Consider the following 20649-nt stretch of genomic DNA (forward strand, 5'->3'; position numbering starts at 1 on the left):
TCATTAATAAAAATATACAAGTCCTAACTAAAGTGTGAGAAATCCAAAGCAAATGCTGCCCAAAACTGCAGGTGTCTTAACCACTGATGGGTCGCACAGATCTTAAGCTGAGCTCAGTTTTTATAAAAATATGCTACTATATCAGGATAACAAATGAATAGAGAAAGCATTTGACAATCATATTGAGTGACAAAGAGTGTTGATGGTAGTGTATGGTGACTGAAAACGAGGCGCAGTGGACAGGCTGTGCTGATCCCCAAATGCTTGAGAGGATCCAGAGCAGTTCCTCACCCGCTTCCTCCCCACTCAGTTTCCTGTACTCTCTAGTCATCTATCTTGTCCAGTGGGATTCTGTTATCTACTAGAAACAGAAGGAGAAATATGAAAAATAACTTTTAAAACCCTACATTAATCTACCTTTTAAATCAAGTACTTAATACTTGTCAAATTTTAAGTCCCCAAACTATCTCTAGCCCAGTGAAACACATGACTGTGAGTGCTAAGGTACAGTTCTGGTTGTTCTATGTTTACTCAACTGATAAATTAAGTCATAGGTATTGATAATTCATAGATGTATAAATATTTATTGTACCATCGGCATACATTGTGAGTTCCAAAAAAGTATTTTATTTATGAACTTTGAAATAGTTTGTTTCTTTCCAAAACTCAAATGCAGAAATAAAAGTAAATGCTCCATAACAGATTTTACTTAAATTATGAGCTAGCATGTTTGAAAAATCTTTTGTTGGAAAAAAGAATATAGGCAAAGAAACTGATAAATAAAACCTGAAACATTTTAACCTAACTAGGAGCTCCTACCTTTATCTTGAAAAGGGAGTGGAGGAGGCATATCCATGTAAGAGAAGAAAATATTTCATCTGAGCTGAAAGAGATAGGAAACAAGCTTTTGCATTTGGTATATTTTTTTAAATGATTAATCTTTGAGAAAAGCTTATAAGACATTTTCATCTAAACTCTCTCTGTCTCTGTCTCTCTGTCTCTCTCTCTCTGTCTCTGTCTGTCTGTCTGTCTCTCTCTCTGTCTCTGTCTGTCTGTCTGTCTGTCTGTCTCTCTCTCTCTCTCTCTCCCTCTGTTGTGGAGGAGGGAATGTTTATTTGGACTACATATTTTGAATCACAGTCCACCGGTGCAAGGCAGGAATTCAAACCAGGAAGGAGCCTGGAGGCAAAAGCTGACACAAAGGCCAAGGAAAAGTGTACTGCTTACTCACTTACACCCCGTAGCTTTCTCAGCCTATATTGTGCTTCCACCCAGGACCATCATTGTGGTTAAGGCCACCCCGTTTTTCTAAATTTAATCATTTCATTGAGACATAATTTTAGTACAATATAATATGATAAAACAAAAACCATAACACTGAAGTTGAACAAGACAGAAGAAATTGTCCAAGAGAAGCCTAAATTGTCAGTGAAATTCGTGGAGACCCTGGGTAAGCCTGTGCTTGCTGTTTCAGTCTCTGAGGTTTTATGAGCTTTACTTCATTCATTTAGAAGATCTTGTTCTCCTGGTGTCCTCTATCCACCCCCTCTTTGGTGGGGGATGGGGGTCCTTAAGCTCTAAGGGGACTGATTTGATGGAGAAATCCTATGTAGAGCTCTGTATTCCAAGTTATCTCTCTGCTTGAAGTCTAGCTATGGGTATCTGTATTTGTTGCCATCTGCTGCAGGAGGAAGCCTGCCTGATGATGGCTGAGTAAAGCACTGGTCTATGAGCATAACTGAATACCATTAGTCATTTTGTTGTTACTTTTTGTGTTGTGTTGTGTTGTTTTGCACCTATTGTATTTGGTTTTATTCTAGGTCTCTGGAATATCTTATCTTTGGTTCTTGATTACCCAAGTAGTATTGTGTATGATTTGCAACTCATGGAGTAGGCCCTAAGTCAGAACAGATGTTGTTTGGTTATTACAAGAGGTTTTGTGCCACCATTGCACTGCCATAACTTTCACAAAGGACAGCATTATAGATCAAAAGTTTTGTTGCTGGATACCTGGAACTCTATTTCTCACCTGAAAACTCTGCCTGATTTTCTGGAGACCAGATGACACCCAAAGACACAAGGTTGGGACCCCCTCAAGATCTTCCTGCCAACTCCCCTGAAAGTACTACCAACAGAGATAAACTGCACACACCGTACCCTAAGCTACACTTTCTGACTCACAACACTGTCTGCTTTCCTGGAGGCCATTCAGACACCAGGGACCTCAGGCCACATTGGTAGTAGAGGTCCCAGAGGCAACATTAGGATCCAAAACCCCAGAAGTCATGCAGACCCCAAAACACCAGCAAAGAATTCATATGGGTCAGGAAGACTCACTGATCACCAGAAACCCCAGACTACTCCAGTCTGAAGACCAAGAAGAAACAAAAACCAAGGGAAAAATCAAAATACCAGTTATCCAACAAAATCTAACAAAGATAAACTCAGAAAGTAGCACGTAAGCCTATAATAACTACAAAATACAGATGGACAGAGGCCAGCATAAGAACACAATCAACAACAGCCAGGGAAGTAGGGGACAGTCAGAGCCCAGCTATCCTACTACAGCAAGCCCTGCGTATCCTAACACAGCTAAAGCACACAAAAAAATGGCCTTAAACCCAATCTCATTAAAGAATAGAGACCTTTAAGAAGGAAATTAAAAATACGTCAAAGAAATATAGAAAAAATACAATCAAACAGGTGAAGGAAACAAATAAAACTATTCAGGACCTTAAAAGAGAAGTAGACTCAATAAAGGAAACACAAACTGAGGGAATTCTGGAGATGGAAAACCTAGGAAAAAGAAGAGGAACTGTACACCAAGAGAACAGAAACTACAAGCCAAGAAGCACCAACTGAACACAAGATATAGAAGAGAGAATCTCAGATGTAGAAAATACAATGGAAAAAAATCCATATATTCATCAAAGAAAATGTTAAATATGAAAAGTTCCTGAAACAAAACATCTAGAAAATCTGATACTTTACCAAAAGACCAATCCTAAGAATAATAGGAATAGAAGAGGTTTCATAGCACAAAGGCCCAGAAATTATTTTCAAAAAAATAAATCACAGAAGAAAATTTCCCCAACCTACAGAAAGGGGTGCCAATATACAAAAAGCTAACAGAATACCAAATATATTGGACCAATAAAGGAAACCGTCATGCAACATAGTAATTCAAACATTAAATGTACAAAACAGCAACAAGAATATTAAAAGCTGCAAGGGGCAAAAAAGGCCAAGAAACATATAAAAGCAGACCTATCAGAACTACATCAGACTTCTCAACAAAGAATCTAAAAGCCAAAAGGGTCTGAGAAGATGTCTTGCATTCTCTAAGAGACCAGAAATGCCAGCCCAGATTAGTGTACCCAGCAAAATGTTCAACATTATAGAGGAAGAAAACAAGATATTCCATAACAAAAGCAAATTTAAACAATATCTATACAGAAATTCAGCTCTACAGAAGATGCTAGAAGGAAAATTCCAACCAAGGAGGTTAACTACATTCAAGAAAACATAGGGAAAAATAATTGCACACCAGCAAAACCAAAAGAAGAGAAGCACAAACATACACAGACACACACAGAAACACACACAGAAACACACACAGACACACATACACACACAGTCACCACCACCACTAACAACAACAACAACATGACAAGAATTAACAAGCATTGATCATTAATATTTCTCATTATCAATAGACTCAGTTCTCTGATAAAAAAAAGCAAAGGCTAACTTTTCAGCACCTCATGGAACCTTCTCCAAAACTGACAGTATACTTGGTCACAAAGTAAATCTCAAAGGATACAAAACTATTGAAATGACCCTCTATATCTTATTGGACTACAATGAATTAAAGCTGGACTTCAACAACAACAGAAACTACAGAAAACCTACAAATCCATGGAAATTGAACAACTCTATATTCAATGACCAATGGGTTAAGGATTAAATAAATAAAAAATTTAAAGTTTTCTAATGATTCAATGAAAATAAAGGTACAACATATCCAAACTTATGGGAAACAATTACAGCCATGGTAAGAAGAAAGTTCATAACACTAAGTGCCTTTATGTTTAAAAAAAAAAAAAAGTAAATCAGACAGATATCATCTGAGTGACTGGAAGCTCTGGAACAAAAAGAAGAAAACACATCCAAGAGGAGCAAATGGCAGGAAAAAATCAAATTCAGTTCTTAAACCAATAAATTAGAAACAAAGAGAACAATATAAACAATTAATGAAACCAAGAATTGGCTCTTTGAAAAAATCAACAAGATAGACAAACCCTTAGCCAAAATAACTAAAAGGCAGGAAGTGAATAACCAAGTTAACAAGCTTAGAAATGAAAAGGGGCAGACATTCAGTAAATTTAAAGATTTATTAAGTCTTACTCCAAAAGCCTGTACCCCACAAAATTGGCAAATAAATTGGACAATATTCTTGATGGATACCACTTCAGAGCAGATAAACACTTTAGATCGATCTATAACCCCTAAGGAACTAGAAGCAGTCCAACTACATTAATTGAAGGTTTCATTGGGTATAGTATTCTAGGCTGGCATCTGTGGTCTCTCAGATTCTGCAGAACATCCCTGCAAGCCCTTCTGGAATTCAGAGCCTCCACTGAGAAGTCAGGTGTAATTCTAATAGGTCTTCCTTTACATGTGACTTGGTCTTTTTTCCCTTGACCCTTTTACTATTGTTTCTTTGTTCTGTATGTTCAGTGTTTTGATTATTATTATTTGCCAAGCAGACTTTCGTCTCTGGTCCAATCTATTTGTTGTTCTGTATGCTCTTTATAGGCATCTCCGTTGATAGGCTAGATGATTTTTCTTCTATGTCTTTGTTAAAAATATTTTCTGGGCATTTGATCTAGGTTTCTTCTCTTTCCTCTATTCCTATTATTCTTAGATTTGGTATTTTCATAGTATCCCAGATTTCTTCTGTGTGTGTGTGTGTGTGTGTGTGTGTGTGTGTGTGTGTATGTGAGAGAGAGAGAGAGAGAGAGAGAGAGAGAGAGAGAGAGAGAGAGAGACAGAGAGAGACAGAGAGAGACAGAGACAGAGACAGAGAGACAAAGAGAGACAGAGACAGAGACAGAGACAGAGGCAGAGACAGAGGCAGAGACAGAGAGACAGAGAGACAGACAGAGAGAGAGAGAGACAGACAGAGACAGAGACAGAGACAGAGAGACAGAGAGAGAGACAGAGAGAGAGACAGAGAGAGACAGAGAGACAGAGACAGAGACAGAGACACAGAGAGAGAGAGAAGGGGAGAAAGAGGGGGGGAGAGAGAGGAGGTTTTTAGATTTAACATTTTCTTTGACTGGCGTACCCATTTCTTCTATCATATCTTCAGTGCCTGAGGTTCTTTCTAACATCTCATGTATTAGGTTGGTTAACCTTGCATTTGTAGTTACTGTTCAAATTTCTAAATGTTTCATTCTCATAATTCCCTCAGTTTAGGTTTTCTTCAATGAGTCTATGTCTATTTTCAGGTCTTGAAAAGTTTTATTTGTTTTCTTCAACTGTTTGCTTGTGTTTTCCTAGATTGCTTTAAGGGATATCTTCCTTTCCTCAGATTGTGATTTTTTTTATTGCTTTAAGATATGTTTTTCATCTTGGAACAGTCATAGGGGAGGGGAATAAGGGGGAAATGGGAGGGAGGGAGGATTGGGAGGATACAAAGGATGGGATAACCATTGAGATGTAACAAGAATAAATTAATTAAAAAATTCAAAAAAGATATTTATTCATTTTCTCTTTAAGGACTTCTATCACTTGTAACAGTGTTTTAAGGTTGTGTGTGTGTGTGTGTGTGTGTGTGTGTGTGTGTGTGTGTGTGTGTGTACACACACACGTGTGTGCACATTTGTGTACTTCAGCTATGTTTGTATATTCAGGACCTGATGAAATTTCAGTACTGGTGACAGGACTGAATAGTAATATTGCATCTAAGTATAGTCATAAAAAGAGAAATATCTTTTTAAAAAATTTTTTATTAATTTATTCATATTACATCTCAATGGTTATCCCATCCCTTGTATCCTCCTATCCCTCCCTCCCTCCCATTTTCCCCTTACTCCCCTCCCCTATGACTGTGACTGAGGGGGAATCCTGAATACTCAGTGAAGTTGTTGGCCAGTTAATAAAAACTTTGTATGTCTTTATTCATTTATTGTCATGTCATTTATTTATGTTGTCATGTCTGAGCAGGCTACTCCAGTAAAGTCATAGGATATTGTCTCAAAGTTTCATGACTTCACTGGTGATCAAAATCTATATTTCTGAAAGTAATTGGACAGTGTTCCTCTGCATATGGTCACTCTTCTCTACAGGAGCAGCTAAAGTGGATCATCCAGTCCTGGTTTTCTGTGAGATGCTCTAAGCTTTTAATGAGTATGAGCAGCTTATGTAGAAGAATATTGCTTTGTATTTTCTCATTCTTTTCTAGGAGTAGGAAAAATGCTACAGAAAAAGAAAGGAAGACAGAGGAGACAACACAGGGAGGGAGGGAGTAAGTGAGAAACAAAATAATTAATAATAGAGAAAGACAGGAACAGCATCCAACAGGAATAATTCTACCCTACTTCCACACCTCCTAGGACAGCATCACAGACTTGCACTCCAGGATTCCGTTTAATTTTGCCTGAGTATACTTATGCAAGCCCTTTGGAGATGTCAGGGTCTGCTACTCAGCAGATGTAGCACACTGAAAGACATTTGTCAGGAAGACAATGAATTTTCAAACTAGCTCAAGAGTAATTGAAAATGAAATTCTGAGAAAAGCCAAGGTGTATCCTTATCTCCACACAAACACATCAACACTTACTTTAAGCCTGCCAGCTATCTATCTGTGAAGAAACACTCAATGCAACTCCTTGTACACTGAACAGATCATTGAGTTTTCTCTCAAAAAACTAATAGTACCATCATTTGCAACAAGAAGTTTTTTTTTCTTTTTCTGATGAAATATGTCCTCCCAAAGCCTCTGCCATATATTTCAGGAAATACAGGAATTCAGTTCAGTCTACAGATTAATGCCAGGAGAGGATCTCTGACTTGAGACCATAATGTCACAAATTCTCGAAGCTGTAAGGAATATCAGAGACTATTTGGTCCCATCCTATTATTCTCTAGATAAAATGGCTGAGCTCTTAAACATCTTAATACCCAAGCTGCCCATTATCTTTCTTTCCAAAATTGACTGACCTATTTTTAACAAGTAAGACTTCACAGTTTTAGAGGGGAAAAAATCATACTGGATAGCAGCATCTCTTTAGCACTAGCATGATTTTTAGATCATAAAAGTGCTTATACATTCTGTAGTTAGAATACGATGCTGGCTGTGATTCTTTTCCACATGAAACAAAGGCTGATGAGGTGAAAGCATATGCTCAACACAGTTCTTCAGCCCATAGACAAAACTGTATGACCAGAAAAAAAAAACCTAGTGGGATGCACACACAAGAACTATTATCTCATCTGTTCCCTCAGACATACAATTAACTGGTATTTATTTTCTACCTTAAATATGAACAAATGAAACCCTACAGTTCAAAAGTCTACACAAAATTCACACAGCAAATAAAGTAGTAGGTGTGAGAACTAAAGTTCAAAATAAATAAACACTTCTTAGTGGAGTTGATTGGCCATAAGATTAGCACAAATTATTGAAATTGGGTGTAGGAAACAGGGACAGCAGCCTACCAGATGAATAGAAGCACAAGAGATTTGATGAGTTGAAGAAACTGGTGGGACTATAACCAAAACTGTGCTCAAACTGTCAGTATATCAGGAAAGCCTTCCCTGCTGTCCAGTATATATGAAACACAAGACTGAGGCTATAAGAATTAACAGAAATGCCTACACCCAAATGCAATGTAAAGAACACACACACACACAAAGCTATATAGGAAAAGTTTTGTTAAGTTATTTTATAGCCCACATAGGTAGTTGAATCTCCTAGTTCATAGGTAGTTGTATTTTTTTTCTGGAGCAATCTATAACCTCCAGCATGGCAGAATTCTTTGTCTGTCCTTAAACCTTTTCTCTAAAGTATCTGCATCAGAATCAGCCACCAAAACATCATCCCATGTAATGGTAAATGATAGATCTAGGAAATTATTTCTGCCAATTATTTCTAACGGTTGTCACACAAGGTATTGACATAAAGTTGGACTGCTCAACATTCCCTGTGGAAGTACCTTCCAATGATATCTCTTCATTGGACCACTATTGTTCAAAGTAGTTATTGAGAAAGCAAACCTTTCTCTATCCTGCTTATGCAAGGGTATTGTGAATCTTTTAAGTCAATTACTATTATAGGTCATGACCAAGGTAACACAGAAGGTAAAGGAATTCCAGGCTGTAAAGGACACATTGGTTGAATTACTATGTTTACTACTCTTAAATCTATTACCATCCTCCATTTTCCTGATTTCTTTTTTACAACAAACACAAGGGAATTTCATGGGCTGGTAGACTCTTCTATATGGTGAGCCTCCAGCTGCTCTTGTACCATTTGTTGATGTGTTTGCAATTTTTCTTTTGTTATGGGCCACTGCTCTTGCCACACAGGTATGTTTAATATTCATTTTGGGAGCAAGGCTGTTGGTATGTCAGCAGTGGCCCCATTTATAAATTTAGAAACTCAATACGTATGGAGTTCTGTGTTTGGACAATGGGAACGGCTTGTGACTGTTCTTGATTACACATATCAATGCCTTCCCCAGAAGCAGCTACCATTTCACTCCTAATTTCATCATTGTCTATCTCTGAAATTGCAGGGATATTAATTTGAGCACTCTATTGCTGTAAATGATCCCTTTCCCATATATTTATGGGCATGTCAGCCACATAGGGCCTCAGCTTCCCTGTTTGTCCTTCTCATCCCACACACTTAATCCACCACACACTCTGTCTTGTGTGAGAGAATTTATCAATTCCTATACATTGTGTATAAACATCCTGAAGTGGCCAAACTGGATTCCAAGACTTAAAGGATCATGACACCTGCTCCTGTATCCACCAACCTATTTCAACACCATTCCTTTGTACCATTAATTTGGCTCTCTGATCATTAACCACACACAACTTCCACTACTCCCAAATGCACCTGTTCTTTCTACTGGAGCAGCTTTGCCCTTGATGTAAGGAAACAGTAACAGCTGAGCAATTTTATCTCCTGCATTAATTTGCACCTCTTTCTTTACATATGCCATGATTTTAACTTCTTCCTTACAATCCCCATCTATAATTCCTGGATGTACAATAAAGCCTTGAGCAGTTAATCCTTCTTCCCAAGATTATTTCTGCTATTCCTGAAGGTAAAGGGCCGTAAACACCAGTGGTTATTTTGTAACTTTCAACCTGCTGGGATAGTGTAAGAGATTTATCTGAGGCCAAATCCAAAGCTGCGCTGCCTTCAGTAGGATACATTAAATCATCAATACCTAGGCTTTGTCTTCTTGCATGCTTGTTACCTCCTGGCTGACCAAAGAAAGCCAGCTGGTCTTGTTTGCTGAGGTTTCTCAAACTAAGAGGCCCCTCCTTTCTTTTCCCTGTAAGAGATTACCTCATGATCTCTCTTGAATTGGCAATCCCTAGACTACAGCAGCTACAACACCCTGGAAGTCTTGGCACCTCGTTACTGTCATGGCCAGAAGTTCCTTGTTCTCCTCTATGAGTTCCATTTTCTCCAGAGTTAGTGCACATGTTATTTTGAAGTCTGGAACTTTTAACCTTACAACTTCTTTGTAAATGGCCAAATTTCCCACAATTAAAGGACTGGGTGTTTTGTTATCTGAGACCTCTAGCTATAACTTGTCCTATAATATTGGTTTGATGCTCCTGATAGCCAATATTAGATGTCTCTCCTACCCATTGATCTAATGGGGCTCCTCATGCTTGTAATGGTTTACAAGCTCTCTTATATTCAGTATTTTCATTTTCATATGCCATGCTCAGTTTCAATGTCTGTCTGGTCTCAGGATCTGGTATGGGTCTATCTAGAGCTGAACCCAATCTCTGTAAGAATTCTGGGAAGGCTTCTCCAGGGCCTTGAAATACCTTAGTAAACAAAGTGATTGTTTTACCAGGAACCTCAATCACGCCCCAAGCACTTAAGGCTGTAACACAACATTGTTCAATTACTACATCTTCATATCAGGTTTGTTCTCTTAAGTCAGCATCACGCCCTTCACCAAGCAGTTGATGTTTCAAAACATTTATACCCCTTGTTATATTTTCCTCTATTCTTGTGGCTTCATTACTACTGTAACTGTTGAGCAGTTTCTAATACAGCTGACACCAATGCCTTCCAATCTTGGGGAATAAGTTTACGTGGCATAGCCCAGTTACAAAAATGAATGCATTTCATCATACAATAGACTCTTTAAAATGTTTTAAACCTATCTATTGGACACCATCCCATCTCATGATAAGCCTCACCACCATCACTAGCAGGGATATGTTGCACAAAGACTGGAAAAGCTGATGGTGTCTGTGCGCCTTAGAGAATTCCTCTATCGGAGCACTTGTCTCTAAAGCCCTTTGTTCCGTGTGCTTTCCTGTTCCTCTAGAACCCTTTGAGCCTCTCTGGCTCCCCATTTTCTCAGCTCCCTTCCAACACCTAGCACATGGAGCAGGGCAGGGCAGCAAGAGTAGAGAAGTGCTGTTTTTAGTTATTACTGAATCTAAATACCTTTTTTCTCCATTTATCAGTGGTGCTATTCGCTACCCAAGTGCTACCATCTCTATCCATAAACTGTCTTGTTGCACCGTAGACTGAAATCTTTTCCAGAATTATAGAATTTAGTGACACTTCTGGGTTTTTTTCTCATTAGTCTTTCTTACAATCTTTTTGAAAATGCAATACAGTAAAAAGACAAATAAAAAGACAGAAAATTCCCTCTGTTATGAAGCAGGAAAGAGCCTTACAACAGTAGCTGTGATTTTGCTGACACCCTGAAACAGCATCTCTGTACCTTCAAAACCTATATCTTCCTCCACAGCATTAGAAGTTAAGTTACCCATTATGCCCAAGGCATGTTGAACACCACCTGTATGCTTTGAATTTTTTTATACCTACTTTAGTTGGGGTTCTTTAATGCTTTTGCCTTCTTTCCAACTCACCTACCCTAGATAGGAGAGAAGAGAGGTGAATAGGAACAGGAGAAGTAGACCTTTTTAGACTCAGTTCCTTGGAGCAATTCCACTGGTACAGTTGGCAGGATTCCAATAGGCCAGTTAAACAGTAAAGTAGCAATTTAATGAAGGTGTCTGTAGCCTGGAGCAGTAGACAGAGCCCTGAGCAGCAAATGGAATCTGTAGCCTCCAAGTGTTCAGTGGAGTGGTTCTCTCTAGGAGCATCTTGAAGTGAAGTAATGAACAGCCAAGACCAAAAAGCCCCACCTCTTGTTTTAGGCTCATATATATATGTCTCCTCTCAGAGTCTATAGTAGGATGTTTATCATTTGACAAAGACCATGCCACAACAAGAGGCAGTGGCCTTCCAGTGGACAAATATCACCTGTTCTCTCACAAGTCTATTTTCAGCAGGACAGCACACCCTTACATCAGTCTGTTTCACATCCCACACTTGGGATCAAAACAAAAACATGTTTACGTCCACTACTGAAAAGTACCACAAATGTCTATTTGACCCAACTATCCTGCTTTTATGACTACTACAAACTGACAGGACCAAGGCTGGGCAACACTAAATCTCAGGCTCCAGATCCTCTGCTACCATATTCATATATACTTAAAATCCCAGAAGTGGGGAGGCTAAAGTTACTTCAAACTTTGAGTCCAGTCAAGGGCAAATAGTAAGGCCTAACTTCATAAGTTAAAAAACATAGAAGCAAGATTATTATTACAACCCTCTAAAAATGCCAGTGTTTAAATATTGATCATGGGGCCCAAGATAGGTAAAAGATCTCAAACAATTTAAAATTAAATAGATATCCATACAGAGAAAATGCTTTAAAGCTTAAAACCTGAACATTGGTTTCATTGGGATATCGGTGGGTAAAGATATAACTTAACAAAAATGATGAGAAAATGGAAAGAAAGTGACTTGTTAGTAATGATTATTACTATAATTACAAGTGGCTAAGACACCGAATAAATCACTGTAGGTGACAATGAGACCACATAGGAATAATCCTACTGGCCAACCAAAGGAAGGGAAGCACAGATGTCAAGTCAAACAGCAAGTATTAAAAACCCAGGTCAAAATTCTTAAGGATGTTTGGAAGCAGTGCTGTACAAAGGTAAATTATAAGCCAAGTCCAAAATTTGTGAGATGAACTAAATTCATAGTGCAGAAATGGGTTTGTGAATAGCACAAAGGGGAGAAGGAAAACAGACACCTGATGGACGTTTTCCAACATCCAGAAGACATCTAAGCACATAAACATCAAAGGGCTAAGCAAACATCTTGATGGTGTCTCTTCCTATTCAGTAGAAAGGAGAGAGATCCCATCTCTCAGAAACAGGACAGGGTATCAGTAGACATCACATTCTGACTCAAGCCTAGAAAGAGGGAGAGGTGACCTTGAGTACAGCCCTGTAGTGAGTTGCCAGACCCACACTGTACTTGGAACCCAGGGAGAAGAGATAATTACTAGACCCTTTTGGTGTCTTCTTATTCTTTGATTTATTCCAAACATTTCATGGACACTTATGCTAGGAGCGTGTGGGAGGACACTAAGAACACTATATTCAGTTCTTTGGTTCCCAGTTACCCAAAGCCTTTTTTTTTTTTTTTTTTTTGTAAATGTGGGAAACACTAGATAATCTTTATAGCATCACATTTAAAGATGAACTAATCTGTCTCTCAATTATAAATTAGAAAACAAAGACATAACTAATTAGAGTCAAAGCCACAGCCAGGGGCCAGGTTTCTGGGCTAGTAGCCCAGAGCTTTTACATTAAATTATGCCGTGTCACTGTAACGCCACATTGAACTTAGAGGGTGTGATGAGAGTGGGGGAGGGCGGAATGTATTATGCCTCCCAATTCTGGGAAATCTTCCTCACAAAGCTTGCTACACAATTGCCTTCCATTTTCTGTTTGTTTTTTCTAAGCTACTTCAGTTGGAGAGGAAAAAGCAGACTAATTTCACAGTTCTCTTCTATTATCTTCTATTCTTATCCTATAATGAGAAATTACTACTCAATGAATGGTGAATATATATATATATATATGAATTTATATATAAAAATATATATAAGAATTTAGAAATCTGACCAATTCTTGGCATTCTTTGAATTTCTCTCCTGTACCTAACATAATATTTTTGTTGCTGTTGTTGGTTTATTTGTTTTTGCAGAATAGGTATTGAATAAAATTGTTTTTCTTAGTTATGAATTTACTCTCAATACTGAAATAATATTTAACTTAAAATTTAAAGCTTAAAACTTAATTTGTATAGAAACTATAGTAATATGTTAACTTTTACATTGCAGTATTGTTTTTGTGACTTTTAGGTTTCATAAATATTTAAGGTCCATATGGTGTATATGCAATACATGATTCTGAATCACCACTATTGGATATAATATCTAGGCATAGCACATGCTGACATTTCTATAGTTTCAAGTACATACTGTGCCTGACTTTTTCCAGAACAGGGCAGCTGTCGAAAAGAAATGATAATTTACCTGATACATTTTATACTATACACTATATCAAAAAGAATAATTTAAGACTTAAAGTTGATTTCTGAAAAGTCTTACTTCTTCTTACATGTGACCCACTGCATGATCACACACAAGGCAGACATTTGGGTTCTAGTTAGTGTACAGAATGCTGGGTTTTATGATGTCATTTCAACCATATATATCATCATATTTTGCTCATGTTTGCCCCCACTGCTCTATCTCCTGCTCTTCCTCCTCCTTCTCCTCCTCCTCCTCCTTCTCCTCCTCCTCCTCCTCCTCCTCCTCCTTTTTCTGCTTCTACTGTGTTTGGTCCTCTTCTTCCCTAGCCCTCACATCTGTATAATTTTCTTTCTACTTTTATAAGTATCTATTTTTTAATCTAGATGTTTGCATGAAAGGGAAAAGCTATATTTATCTCACTGATAGGTAATAGATACAGCTAAGGCCAAATCCCTTCAAAGACCATCTGCTAAGTGCAGAAACAGCAATCTTCCTACACAGGCCTAAGCAGGAGGTGGCAAAAGCAAGGCAGAAACAGATAGAAACACTTGCTCTGAGAAGTGGGAACACTTGCCCAGCCTCTACCTGTTGTGTTCCTCCTAGCACTACAGCATCAAGCCCCACATCTGACCTTCGCAAAATTCTCCACAACAGCCACTGCAGAAGTTACAGCTTCACTCCTTTCCTCCATACTTTGTCTATGATATAGACAACAGATGGTACTACTGAGAAACTCATGCTTTAATTCTAAGCATCACAAGAGCTGGACAACTTCTAGGCTATTTTAATACTTGAAACTGAAGAACATGGCGGCAGAGTGCCTCTTGCTGATTAACTGAATAGCACGCAATCCTTAGAGCCTTTCTGAGAAGGAACAAGAGTGCAGAAGTTCCCTGCTCTTGCAAGTTAATTTCACTGCTGTGTCCTTAGGAGAGCCTGTCCTTCAAGGTTCCAAATGGAGATCAATGGAGTCTTTTAAACACCCTTAAAAAAAATTAATTCTTCTATCATACTGCTAATCTTACAGAGCTTTCTCATTATACTAAGATATTTATGACAATGTAGAGCTTTAGTGTTTTATTTTTTAGTTCCCCGTGGCTGTTTTTCCGAGTTTAAAGTGCCCTCTATGTGTATGCATTTTTGCAGTTTTGTCTGATTAATCTGCCTAACACATCTTTCTCTTTCCTACTCTCTTCCAACTCCTTCCTCAAGATTCTCGCTTTAAGCACAAGATAGTCATTGTAGCCTTCTTGTCTTAAAGTGTGTCACTTAGTCAGCAGGCTTTCCAAAAGATTAAATGCTCCCACTGCCTTTAGGTCACCCAGCCTGTCAATGGATCCCTGACCTCTGTGTTGCCCACCTGACTTCTGCTAGCAAGACCTAGATCAAAACTTCAGTGTTTATGCCTTTGTATCGTCTTGCTCTGGGCTCGGAGAGCCGGGGTTTCAGGAGCACTATCTATAAGCTCCTTATCAAGACTGGCCTCCAGAGCACCTCACAAAACTGTATTTGGCATCCATTCCCTGGCTTGAGTTATACCTGCCTGATAAAAGCATCAGAGGGTCCTTGTTTTCTCTGTGTCTCCTCTCCTTAATAGCTTGGCTGTTGCTTTTGGATCTGCTCTGAAGGCTGCTTCTAGTATCTTGAGCCTTCCACCCTCTCATATTCTTAGGCTGCGGGGTGACCTTCACGTCCTTTAAGCTTCAATTTTTGTTATTCTTACAAGTCTTTCTTCGAACCTAAAAGGCAAAGAGTACTTGGTACTTTTCCCTGGCTTTATTCTGTCCCCCAGGCATGTTACCCAATCTTCTGCGTTCACCGTAGCCCAGCTCAGGAATTTTAATGTGTATTGTACCTGCAAGAAACATTCCTCAGCTGTTTCCCCGCAAGAATTATATATATATATATATATATATATATATATATATATATATATATATATTAGATGCCACACTGACATTTCAGCCATTCCCCTAGGTCCTTCTTATAATAGAGAGGGATTTTGAATATACAAAATAAAATTTAATTTGGCTAAGTGCTAGTTTTATGATCTTGGTTAAATTATTTACTCTAATCATCAAGGATTTGTTTGGAAAGCTCAAGATTATATGACACATGGTAAGCACTGGGAAAAAAATGATCATTATTTCTGTCAATGGAAAAATATTTCTCAGATAAGGGCATTCAATTATGCATCCACAGGAATTCCAAGTGGGAAAAAATAACAAGAATTTTAAATCAGTTTTATCATACTGGCCCCCAAATCCAACACCTTGATTAAAATGTGATCTGCTTTCTTACTCACTTTAGGAAAGCCCATCTGTACATGGAGAGACAAGTATAATTCTTTGCTGGAAGATGAAGAAATCTAGAATAAATTGCTGTCTGAGATTATCTGTATCCCCATCCCTAAACATTGCTATGTCCCTGTAAACAGTGGTGTCATCATCATTTTGCTCAGACCACAAATTTAGCACCTCTATGAAGATGGAAGAGCCAAATGGAAGCTATTTTACTTATTCAAAAAATAGATCACTTTTAAGCCAAGTTCTCACCATCCAGATGACATAATGAACATTAAAGGATAGCTACCAACATGCCACGGTGGCACAGCACTTACTACCACAGAGAGCACCATTTGTTTTATGTATGAATCAAATGAATACTATGAGTCAATATAATGAGAAAGAAGGCAAAGAACATATTCAAACAAGTTCTCTAACTTTTGGGGGGATTCTTTCCTCGCTTGTTCAACCTCCCAAACTAGAACTATTCCTATGAGTACCAGTAAGGGGAGAATGGTCCTGAGCTTCCCTGCTGAAAAGGGGCTTTGATAATCATAAGACTTAGTGCATTGTAAGAAGCAGAATTTGTATACAGTTATCACTTAATATGTTCTTAATGTGTTCCTGCTCCTGAACTTTATAGTTCTTATCTACTGTCTGTCTTCTCACATGCATGTATGCATGCATGAATACATACATACATACATACATACATACATACATACAATTCATATTAATGACAATATTCTATCATCCAGATGCTATGCTAAAGTAATAGAATCAGTACAAAAAATAAGAAAGATTCTGTCTCTGCCCTCCAACAAGAATCTGATGAAAGAAGCTGAAATTCAATGAGGAAATCTTGTTAAATGAGGTATTGAGGAAAACTTCTGGTATTTCATTGTTAGCCAAAGGAAGATCATTGGGTAACCAAGTGAAAATGGTGGGATAAAAAGGAAGGCAGACATAAGCAGAAACAGATGTTTCCAATTCATGTTAAAGTGCTTAAAGTTTACAGCAACTGGAGGATGGAGACTGTGTGGTGAGAATGTTGTCTAGTTTTGACTGTCTACATTTCCGGGTTTTCCTGTAACAGACAAATATCGGTTCTACAATAAGAAGGGTAATTAAGATAATATTTTAGTTTTTAATTAAGAATAGTAAAAAAAAAGAAAATAACAACAAAGAAGTTAAGACAAAAATAAGGTTATTTTAAATGCATAGCATAATAGTCTTATTAGAAATAAGGTGTTAATTTAGCTCTAAACTCATTTAAAACCAATTAAAAGTAGAAAATCACAGCTCTGTCATACTCAGGAACTGTACATAAGAATGCTAAAGTATCTGGATAGTAATAAGTGGGAGTAAAAGATGGAAAGGAACTGTAAGGCGTAGCTGGGGGGCAGAGCAGAGGCTTTGCAAGCTGACGCCAAGGTTCTGGGATGCCCTTGGAGTGTGAGAGAAACCATTGTGTCTCCCTGCACAGTATGATGTGATGTGGTCAGATGTTCTGATATCTCTTTCTGGAAGCTCTAAAGAGGGTGGGCTATGGATAAAGAAGAATCAGCACATAGCTCAGTCTGATGGCTACTGAAGCAGATCAGGGGAGAGATGGTGGTGGTTCAGGCCAAGACAGAAGCACTAAACAGCATAAAGATGACCAAATGGGGATGTGTTTTGAAGCAGGAGTTAGATGAGAAAGAGAGAGAGAGAGAGAGAGAGAGAGAGAGAGAGAGAGAGAGAGAGAAAGAAGAAGAAGAAGGAGGAGGAGGAGGAGGAGGAGGAGGAGGAGAGGAAGAGGAAGAAAAGAGAAAGAGAACATGAGTAATGAGGATTGGTTTACAGAGTGAAAATAAAAACTAGTGGAGGATAACAACCGATTTTGTTTTTCAAGATGAACAAACCAATCTGTGAAGAATAACCTGAAATGGATACCTCTGGCCCCTTTCTAAGGTCAACTGGCCAAAGAGGTTGCATGCCAGAAGTTATAAAGCAATGAAACAAGGCCTTTTGATTTTTGTTATAAAAATGGAAGACAGGTACTTTACCTGTGACATAGTCCAGTACAACAGAGCATTAGATACTAATAACGGCAATGCTCAGGATGCCTACTGTGCTGAGGGTGCTTTACACCGGGCCCTGCTCTGGGTCTTGCTCTACTAGTCCTGTCACCGTGTGCTCAAACAACTCTGGAGCGTAGGCACTATCATCATTATACAGAAAAGGAAACTAATATCAGACTGCCTTATAAAAACTTACACATGCTCATGGAAAAATAGTTGATGGAATCATTGGGAGCCAGATCTTTCTGACTCTCTAGTCACAGCCTCTGAACATGGCTCCTTCAAAATAGCAACCTTGAGAGGCTGTGAGCTGCTGAAAGTCTAGGGGTCTGATTTTTACAACATAGGTTCTTGAGACAGGAGGAATGAAAACTTCCCAATGAAGACTGTGTCTATCACTTTATCACTGGCAACGATGTCAACTTCAAAATAAGAAAACAACATTTTATTTTCTCTACAGATCTTAGGCCACAGCCTAGGCTACCTGAGATCTTTATTTCTTCAGCAGTCATTAAAAAAGTATAAATCGTTGGTGATTTAAATATATTATGGCGAACACATGAACAAATATGAACAAAATACATGAAATATACTTGCTAAAGGAGACGTGGGATCACAAAGCATGTAAACAGGGGGATGGGCTAGCTCTTCCTGGGTAGGGAGAATATGGCTAAGAAGGTTCAACATATCAAGAAGAGCTGGTGGGGTGTGGTTAACACAATCAGTTTGAGTGTTAGTAAACTTACTTTGTCAGTAAGAAAATAGAATAGAGAGGAAGGGAAAACACCACAGAGGAGGCTGTTAGAACACGCCACATGAGATCTGATGAATAGCTGCATACACAGACAGGAAGGAGAAGGTACTTTCTTGAAATAATTTTTAAAGGAAGTAAAAGTTACTTTGTGCTTATTTAAATTTTCAGATAAACAGAGGTCTTCACACATGATGAATAAGATTCTCAATTGAACATCTTAGTTGTAGTTTTTGCAAGCTATAACTTGTACATTTGGTACTTAGGGGTCTGGAGGTTTTTCCCCTGGATATTTAGCCCTGTTCTTTCCCAATTCAAATCCATTTCCATTTATTGAATTTCTTCTAATTGCATCTTGCAGGAGGCTCCATACAAACCTAGAATAAACAGGCCTTTTCCTAAGAAGAATGGCTTATAACACCAGATTGTCAAAAATTTCAAGGAGCATTAGATATGTTTCCTGGATGCTTGCTTAAATAAGATATCATATGCAAACTGCACATAGAGTGCCTGGCTCATTAAAGGCACTCAATACATTTTAGCTATTTTGCCATTAGGGTTTAGTCATCAACATTGATCACAGGCTTTCTCTAGATGGTTAATTTATCATCAAGAATTTCAAACAACATGTGTTTATTGAATATGTGCAAAGCTCTCTGCAGGCAACACTATCTGCTGCGTAGATTATACAGAGTTCATTCTGGGACCACAGGTGCACTCTTTGGAAAGATAAGAGAGCATTAGGGAGGACTTCAATCTAGAAATCCAGATATTTGCACCTCCACACTAGGGACACATGGTTTTGATCCAGTGTTTGTTTGTTTGTTTGTTTGTTTGTTGCTTTTGTAGTTGAGGAAAACTGCATTGGTTCTGACCTAATTCAGTTGGGTGGAAGTGGAACTGGAAACTGGAGCTCTTGACTCTCCTCCTCGTTCCTTTCCTGGGACAGCCTATGAGACAGACTCACCTTGGAAGGTGACCACAAGAACAAACTTAACTTCTGTCACAAATGATAGTGTTACACAAATTCCTGCAGACCTGAAGCAGCACTTACTTAAAATTATACTAACAGGTCAGAGACGTTAATGTCAAATCAAGCCATCCTGCTGAGTCACTGGCAGACATTGCTATACATCAAGACAAACCATCCATTCCGGAAACTAGAGATTAGTACTAAGTTAAATTCATTCTAATCTGAAGGTTTGGGTGCCTACATATATGGCTGCCAAAAGTGCAAAAGAAAAGTCAGGCTTAGATATACTCACATACTTAAGACACATACAAATCTAAGGCAAAACCAGTAGAATTCAATATTTTCTTCCAAAAGTCTATTGTGATCTGATAAATGTAAAACCAGCTATAACCTGTCCAAGAAACTCATGTATGTCTTAAATATGCGCAGTACATCTTAAGTAACCCAAATATTGAGTTCCAATACACATTGACATAGAACCATATTTTAATCATATCTGATTTTGTAGACATGAAAATAAATATTTTTAGAGAAAGTAAAATTATGAGCATTTTCAAGTCTATTAATGAATGAGTATTTTCTGCAAGTAAGAAGTTCTATTTCCATATAAAGATTTAAAAAAATGAAGACAAAGTGAAACCTATACCTGGTATTTTATTCCAAATAAAACTTTGATTTTTTTTCATTTATTTATCCATTTAATCACTTTACAACCTGAATGCAGCCCCCTCCTTCCTATTCTCCCAGCTCCACCCTTAGTCACCCATTGCCCCTTCCCTACTTCAGGCATGGTATTTCAGTACTCTGCTTCAGGAATTCAAATAATTATTGTTCTTGTTATTTATTCTTCTTTTTTCTATTTGAACCTTCAATCTTCCACTTAAAGCACAAC

The 20649-nt window shown here is 38.1% G+C and overlaps 1 protein-coding gene across 4 annotated transcripts in view; it reads right to left on the reverse strand.

Annotated features, from left to right (window-relative positions):
* The window catches only part of LOC311605446 (uncharacterized protein), a 354125-nt gene that overhangs the window by 317810 nt on the left and 15666 nt on the right, over positions 1–20649 (reverse strand). The window contains exon 1 of one of the 4 annotated variants that reach the window (XR_014781946.1): positions 820–863. The exons of the other annotated variants lie outside the window; for them this stretch is intronic. The gene's annotated coding sequence lies outside the window, so the exon portion shown is untranslated. Of the gene's footprint in view, positions 1–819; positions 864–20649 lie in introns of those variants that run through there. 4 annotated transcript variants of the gene reach the window in all.

The sequence above is a fragment of the Acomys minous genome (assembly GCF_964271855.1).
Source record: "Acomys minous genome assembly, chromosome: 9".
Taxonomy (NCBI): domain Eukaryota; kingdom Metazoa; phylum Chordata; class Mammalia; order Rodentia; family Muridae; genus Acomys; species Acomys minous.